Source organism: Pinus tabuliformis, chromosome 9 (genome assembly GCF_031772625.1).
Source record: "Pinus tabuliformis cultivar Carrire ecotype Pingquan chromosome 9, CPIR1, whole genome shotgun sequence".
Lineage (NCBI taxonomy): Eukaryota > Viridiplantae > Streptophyta > Pinopsida > Pinales > Pinaceae > Pinus > Pinus tabuliformis.
The window spans coordinates 1,868,852,917-1,868,860,033 of record NC_142307.1 but is presented as its reverse complement, the minus strand read 5'-3'; positions in this window follow the sequence as shown (position 1 = coordinate 1,868,860,033).

Sequence of the window (7,117 nt, the reverse complement as noted above, 5' to 3'; positions counted from 1 at the left end):
CCCTCACAAATTAGCAATTTTTCTATATCTTGATAGTAGATATGTAAACAATTGTGTAGTATCATAATTGTTGGTTGTGAGATCAAAGAGGTTTCTTGAGGATTCACAAAGTTTTGTTTGTTTATCCTTAAGGGGTGGCTTCATGATCTCAAACATGACTTAAGAAGTTACAAGTGATGATGGATTGGTGTTTGTATGGTCATTCTCTTTTTTTGGAGTGTTATTCGTGTGTTTTGTTTCCATTATCTAATACAATGACATTCTCTTTTTTGGAGTGTTATTTCTCGGTTTTGTTGCAAATATCTAAGACAACAACATTGGTGATTGATATATGTTTTCATATGGTTTGTTTCACATATATTGTTTATATTATTTTGAAAGAGATTTGACAAAAACAAAATGTGAAATGGTGTTAGGTGAGTTGCATGTTTATTCATGATGATTTTCTTAAAATATATTAAGTCATTATTTATATTAATTATTATTGCGCAATATGTGGATAACAATTAGGCAAACTTTTATTATTGATGTGATCTTGTAATAAATAATATTCACATCAACTATTATTGTACTTATTGTTGTGCAATAATTATTAGTTAAACTTATATTATTGATGTGATCATGTAATAAATGGTATCCATATGTTAGAAATTGAAGTTTTCATAGGAATAGCGTATTACTTTTATGCTTAGTTATTTATTTAGAGATAAAGTGAGTGGAAGAATTCAACTTTGTTAGTAATTTAATTTGATTTTAATAAGATAATTTTTTTCTATAATTTATTTAAAAAGGAAAATGAAAAGAATCCACTTAGAGTCTAAAATTTTAAGAATATATGATAGTGTGTGAGAGGGGAGGATAAAATTTGCAATACATAAAAAAATGTATGTGTGATATCGCTAATGATTCTAATATCATTGGAATGCATGAGATTATTATTTTTCAAACATGAAATATATGGGTTCAGTAGGAGTATGGGTTGTTAGATTTCGTTTAAGTTTTTTTTTTCCACATATTGTTAATGAATGATTATTTTAACATTCATCCCTACTATCCAAGAGGTCAAAAGGAAAATCTAGAACAAAGTCCCTCCTATTATATCCAGTGGTAAATATTTTCCAAAATGAACCCAAAAATTTACATACTTTTATAAACATATTGATATCCTAGGAGCATGAGCGTCTAGACAACCCTACGGTTTTACTCTTTCCCAAATCGGATTAAGAACATTGAGTTCATGGAGTTCAAACATAGAAGGACTAGAAAAATTGCTTGAAGAAGATGGCTCTCACTATCTCTAGCTTAATAATTTTCGTCATTCTTCTAGTTGTTGATGAACACTTGCCAATTCATCGTCTATTTTTTGTATGACAAAAAAATGATCAATTAATATCTCCATTATCAAATTGATGCTTAAAACTAGCTAGTTGTATTTCATTTGCAATGTAATAATGTACCGTTTTAACTTCTTCGTATGTGCCATTACTTGACTCTAAAATTCACCCTAATTACTAGCCATTGTGTATTATAGCCACCGTCTGCAACTCCCAAACCATTAGCTTTCCCTTTGCACACAAAAATTAGCAATTGGTATCCCATATCACTCCAAAATATGGAGATAAAAATTATTACCTTCAATATGCACTCACCACTATCAAATTGTTGAATGACACCACGAAATGTTGGAGATGAACCTCTATCCACTGACACCCTCCTATTAACATGTACTTGATTGACCTATATTTCCCTCTCCTTTGAATTTTCCATGGATTGTATAAAGTAGGGCATTCTTCTAAATTGGATGGATCCAAACCCTAGAGTAAACAACAACCCTTTCTTGCTATATAGTTTACTCACACATAAAATTGTCAACTTTCTCGTTACTTGACTTTCTAAGTTTTGGAATTGAATCCTTGATACTAAAAACTAACTTCATCCCCACACTTCTCAAGATTTAAATGAATCTTGAGATTTTAATCTTCCTCTTGATTTGTATAAATCATTTAAGTAATTATTTCTATTTCTATTTTGGGAGTGTCCTCTTAAGGCAAGGAATCTCCATTCTGACTCTCCATGTTTTTCTCTCTCATCTCCTCCAAAAAAAAGGTTTGGACTCCTTCATTGAATTTTAAGGTAGTTCCATTACTAGCTATGACAATAAGTAGACTATCCAATGAGTCCAATAGAGAGCATAAAATACTAAGGCACTTATCCTCTTTTGAAATATGAATATAAATAGATAAAAATTGACTCATCATAGTATTGAAGGCGTTGAGATGCTCTATCATATAGTCTCAATCCTTCATCTTTAGGTTTTACAATTTTTTGTGCAGGAACAATTTGTTTAGTAGATACTTCAACTAATAAAAAGCACATAACTTGTTAAAATTCACTTCTCAAATGTATTCATTAGCTTTCTTCTTGTTACTACCAGCTACAGTTCCGGATTTGTCAATACTGTGACTAGAATTGAGTTTTTATCAAATTTGTGTTTCTTTACTAAATTTGGTAGATTTGGAATATTTAACAAAAGATATGGTCGAAGTTATCTATTTGTCTGACCTTTCTCATCTCAATCATATTTTCAAAAATATTTCAGAATCTAAAATAAAATTAATTAGAAGTGGCCAAGCATGTTATGTCATAGATTTAAGTGATTTGCTTAGTTATACAATGACAATATAAAGTCATATAATTTTGCTAACTCTCAAAGGGTTTTCTACATTAGAGATTGCACAAATTGTTTGTTTTATAAATGGTTTTCTTAGTTGTGCAATGATAATATATGTTATACAATTTCTCTATATCCCAAAGGACTTGCTTCAAAGTCATAAATGTTTGCTCATTTCTGATTCTATCTAGTTAAAAATACTTTCATTTCACATGCATTAGTTTAGACAACAAAGACATTATATTCAACTCTGATTGACACAAAAAATGGTAAATTTCAATAGGATTCTTTGCCCTCACAAAATAACAGTTTTTCTATAGTTTGGTAGTAGATATGTAAACACTTGTGTAGTATCATAATGGTTGGTTGTGAGATCAAAGAGGTTTCTTGAGGATTCAAAAATTCAACTTTGTTAGTAACTTGATTTGATTTTAATAAGATTAAATTTTTCTATAATTTATTTATAAATAAAAATGAAAAGAATCAACTTAGAGTCTAAAATTTTAAGAATATATGATAGAGCGTGAGAGGGGAGGAAAAAATTGGCAAGACATAAAAAAGTGTGTGGTATCATTAATTTTTCTAATATCATTGGAAAGCATGATATTATTACTTCTAAAACATAAAATATATAGGTTTAGTAGGATTATAGGTTGCTATTTTTTGTTTAAGTTTATTTTTTTCACATATTGTTAATGAATGATTTTTTTAACATTCATCCCAACTATATATGAGGTCAAAAGCCCAATCTAGAATAACTCCCCTCCTATTATATCTCGTGTTATATATTTTCCAAACCACAACAAAAAATTTACATACTTTTATAAACATACTCAACATGAGGCTCTAGACAACCCTATTGTTTTAATCTTTCCCAAACAAGGTTAGGAACATTGACTTCAGGGCTTTCAAACATAGAAGGAATAGAAAAATTGCTTGAAGAAGATGGCTCTGGCTATCCCTAGCTTAAGGATTGTTGTGATTCTTCTACTTTTTGATGAACACTTGCTAATTCATCCTTTTTTCTTCGTATGACAAAAAATTGGTAAATTAATATCCTTATTGTCAAAGTGATGGTTCAAAATAGTTGGTTGCATTTTGTTTTTAATTTAAGAATGCAATGTTGCAAGTTCTTCATTTATGCCATTACTTGACTCTTAAATGCACCCTAATTACTAGCCATTGTGAACTATAACCACCGTCTACAAATCCCAAATCCATTACCTTTCCCTTTGCACACAAAAATTACCAACTTCTAGCCCATATCATTCCACTACAAGGAAATAACAAGGATTACCTTCAATCTGCACTCACCACTATCAAATTGTTCAATGACACCATAAAAGTTGGAGATGAACCTATATCCACTGACACTCTCCTTTTAATGTGTACTTCATTGACCTGTATTACCCTCTCCTTTGAATTTTCCATGGATTGAATAAAGTAGGGCATTCCGGTAAATTGGATAGATCCAAAACCTAGAGTAAATAACCACCCTTTCCTGCTATATAGTTTATTCACACATAAAATTTTCAGCTTTCTCATGACTTTACTTTCCAATTTTTGGAATTGATTCTATGATACTAAAAACTAACTTCAGCCCCAGAATTCTCAAGATTTAAATGACTCTCGACATGAGGAAACCAATAAGTTGGAAATATTAAGAACTATGAAGCCAAATACATGATTGCATTCCACATACCTCTTGCTTGAAGCTTGCATGTAATATGTGTTTCCATAATTTCCTTATACATTCTAATTAATATTAGCCTGATATAGGGCATTATGCTGATACGAAGAAAATCAGTTTGACAATAAATAACAATTATGGAAAATTCTAAATTGAAACTCCACCTAACATCCATGAAAAATATGATACTACGAACATGATATCACCAAATTTCTTTGCATATGATACCACGATAACGATCATGTGACAAGCCCAAATTGCACTAACATATAAGAAGATTATATAATTATAATTGTATCTATTTAAGCATAATTTAATGACATGATTATGCAGTTTCCATGGATATCCAATTCCATGCATCAAGATCTCACCCCTCATCCTCATGTTGCACTTTATCACTGTTACCATAGGGTTTTTTCACCCTCTCTTATTTAATTTCCACCACACATTTAATACATTAGATTACAGAGTAACATGAAATATCCATAGCCTCTACTCAAAGTTATTGTATTAACCCAACATCACTGAGCATGCTTGTTTCTTTTTCCATCAACATCCTATTCATCCTTTCTACATCTCCATTTTGTTGAGGGGTGTATGGGATAATATTTTGTTTTTCTGTCCCACAATTTTAATAGAACTCTTCAATTTATTTCCCACAGAAATATCTGCCATTATCTATCATCAACACCTTTAGTTTATTCTATGTTTAATTCTCCATCAAAGCCTTAAATTCTTTAAGTATGTAAAATACTTCAAATTTACTCCCAATGAAATATATCCAGTTATTCGTCGAGAATTCATCTATAAATGATACATAGCGCACATGTTTACCCAATAATGGAACTGGAATAGGTTCAAACACACAATTGTGCACTAGTTGGAGTAACTCTTCTACCCTCTTAGCATAAGCGGAGAATCTCATCTAATTTTTCTTACCATATAGGAAATGTTCATAGAAATCAAAATTTAGAGAGAACTTAGACAAACCTTCTACCATACCATTACCATGTAGTACTCAAAGGCCCTTCTCTCTTATATTTCCCAATCCTTGAAGCCACAAGGAAGTCTTTTCTCCTAAAGCTTCAAGAATTCTTTTCGTTTTCTACTTCACTCTCAAGAAAAACAGAAGTCTTCAACCAAGCACTAACAATTCTTCTTAATAACTTATACTTAGTTCCAATCTTAACTCCCCTCTGTAATGCCATTGTTCCTCCAGCCATCCCGTAGGTATGCTTTTCAAACATTATTTTTACACCTAATCCCTCATATTTCTTAAATAAGTCAAATTTATAGCTAATATTAAGATGTGTAGAACACCAGGGAATGTCCTAATCCTGCCATCCATGAGATTTAGCTTATCTTTTTTTCATACCATGATTTTGGCTCTTGAGTGGCCTCCTACAAAAACATCACTACTGTAAGATCTTTGACACTCGCAAAACCATTCCTTGTGAGGAGTCGTCTAAAATGATGCACCTGAGTCGACCAACCATGCCTCATGATCTGCTTGTATACATGAAAAATCCAAGTACACATCCCCTCCTTCTTCTAACAAAGATTTTTCTTCTCTAGAAGGAGCATCTTCAAATTTGTTCCATTTCTCTACAATTTTTGCTTTACAACATTTCTTGTGATGCCCTTCTTTTCCACATCTACAACATATTTTTATAAATTTTCCTTGAGATTTCAATCTTCCTATCGATTTATGTCTACCATTTAAGGAATTGTTTCTATTTCTATTTTGGTAGTGTTCTCTTAAGGAAAGGCATCTCCATTCTAACTCTCCATGTCTTTCTTTCTCATCTCCTCCAAAAATAGGATGGGACTATTTCATTGAATTTTAAGGTAATTCCAATACTAGCTATGGAAACAACTAGATTATCCAATGAGTCCAATGGAGAGGATAAATGACTAATGCACTTATCCTCATTTCAAACAAGAATATTAATAGATATCAATTGAATAACCATAGTATTGAGCTCATTTAGATTCTCTATCACCTAGTTTCAATCCTTCATTCTTAGGTTATACATTTTTTTCTACAGAAAACATTTTCTCACTAGGGACTTAGACTAATAGAAAGCACCAAACTTTTCCAAAGATTTTGATGTCTCTTTTGCTAACAGATTCAATGAAATACTAAATATGAGAGACAAAATGGTATTATACCCTTTGTCTTCTGGTACAACTCCATCGAGTCTTCTATTGACATCATTGTCAATGCACTATCTAGATCCAAAAAAATTCCCTGATATTTGTTCACCAACAATTATTCCATTTTGAGCTTCCATGGCTCAAAGTGTTTCACATTAAATTTGTCAATCTCAAAGTTTCAACTGCTCATTATTTCTTTTCACCACAAGAATGACTCCTACAAATCCCCCATTACAACAGGCTCTAGCATTAACCCGAGCCAAACCCCTTAGACACAAAGACATCCCCTTGAAGAAAAAAATTCTCTAATATGAAATGTATATTTTAACCATATACAACTATTTGCGGAGATAGATTCTTCATAAAAACAAAAAAGATACAATTATCATACAAAGATTTTATCCTAGAAACCAAAACTAGGTAAAACCAACAAGTTTTTTTATTATTATTATATTTTTTGTATAGTATTACAATACAATTATATCTCATGGCATACTTCAACCGCCAATCCAACTATAGTTCTATAACTGAAACTACAAAACCATGGAAAAAACCACTATGCACCAATAAACTACTTTTAGCAAAATCGTGAGTCAAAA